The 1,625-nt window shown below is 34.2% G+C and overlaps 1 non-coding gene across 1 annotated transcript; it reads right to left on the bottom strand.

Annotated features, from left to right (window-relative positions):
* Window positions 1-398: 398 nt before the first annotated feature.
* On the bottom strand, window positions 399-472 carry Trnat-agu (transfer RNA threonine (anticodon AGU)). Its single transcript has one exon. It is a non-coding gene; the product is annotated as a tRNA-Thr (tRNA).
* Between the last annotated feature and the right edge of the window lie 1,153 nt (window positions 473-1,625).

Below are 1,625 nucleotides of genomic sequence, written 5' to 3'. Positions count from 1 at the left end.
AGGGTTTCTTAAAAGGGAAATAATGAAACCATATTATAAGATCATTCAGTTGAACGTTCTAAATTTAAAACTTCCAAAATGTTATTGCAGAGGTATGTAATGTTATGTTTTTGATTTTATTTTATAAAGGGTTCCGAAAAAGGGAAATACGAAATCATCTAAAAACATTCGGTTATCTGTTTGTTTGTTTGTCAAGACCAAAGGTTAAAATCCTTTTGATAGACGCTTTGGAAATTATGTGAATTCATACAGAATAGCCCATCTGACCGAAAATCGAAACAATATATGAAGGATGCTACGGTTTAACATTAATTAAGTCTTGTAAAACAAAATAAAAATGTTAATGTTTAAAAAATTAAAAGTTGATTAACAATTTTTAATAAAATGTATACTTTATAAGGCCCCGGCGAGATTCGAACTCACGATCTCCTGTTTACTAGACAGGCGCTTTAACCAACTAAGCCACGGCGCCGACGGACACGTAGTCGAAATTGTGGTACATAGATATTACATATACCTAGTTATGACGAAATATTGATAAGTTGTAAAATATTTCAATAGTACTTAATAATAATTTTGATTATTAACGTTTAATAAACAACCTAGTTTCTTAAAATTAAAAGTTAAGAAACTAAATATCACGTGTTTCAAACGGTGAAGGAAAACATCGTGAGGAAACCTGCATACCAGAGAATTTATTTAATTCTCTGCGTGTGTGAAGTCTGCCAATCCGCATTGGGCCAGCGTGGTGGACTATTATTGGCCTAACCCCTCTCATTCTGAGAGGAGACTCGACCTCAGCAGTGAGCCGAATATGGGTTGATAATGATCAATGAAGTCTAATTAGCTGGTCAATTTAACCAGATGGCTACAATATAAGCACCACGTCGCCTTTCTGTCCGTGCATCCGTGATGTATTTATTTACACATTCCTGAACCAGTGTCAAATTAAGGCAACTTTAGTCTAAGAATTTAATAGAATCAGGCGTAATTTAGGTATTATCCGTGTAAAACCAAAGATTTTGTTCTTATTTTTTTACTCTCATTTATTTTTTTATTTTTTAACAATGTTATATACATTCAAAATATACAAAACACTATTAAAAAGTTATAAAAAAATTAACCCTCCCAGTACGTTTGAGCACCTAAGCAACCGGTGGTCAGGGCTCCAGAGTGAGGAATCTCCGTATAATACGCACCGTTTCAAGAATCGCTGCCTTCTGTATCCGACTCTTGATCCAACAGTTAAGTGAAAGCTTGGTCGAAAGGTGTTGGTCGAAGCTTTTCGAAGACTGAAACAACTATCGGAATTCGGAACAAAAATAGTTGACTCAACATTCCACATGGAGGTTCGTATTATTGTTATATCTTAATAATATATACATAAGTAAATGCGAAAGGTCATCACGAAATTTCGAAAACTGCTTGACGTACAAGGATGAAATTTGGCAGGGAGGTAGTAAATAGTTACGTAGTAGGTGTCCGCTAAAAAAGAATTTTGTGATAGGGCAGGATTAAGGAGGTCATAGGGCGTCCGCTAATTATATATATGAAATTAGTGTTTTTTTTAATAAATTGATTATTATAATACGAGTATAAACGTATGATGCACTCGACGTGATACG

The sequence above is a fragment of the Bicyclus anynana genome, chromosome 23 (assembly GCF_947172395.1).
Source record: "Bicyclus anynana chromosome 23, ilBicAnyn1.1, whole genome shotgun sequence".
Classification (NCBI taxonomy): Eukaryota; Metazoa; Arthropoda; class Insecta; order Lepidoptera; family Nymphalidae; genus Bicyclus; species Bicyclus anynana.
Note: the sequence above shows the minus strand (reverse complement) of the source record. Positions and strands in the feature narration are given on the sequence as shown.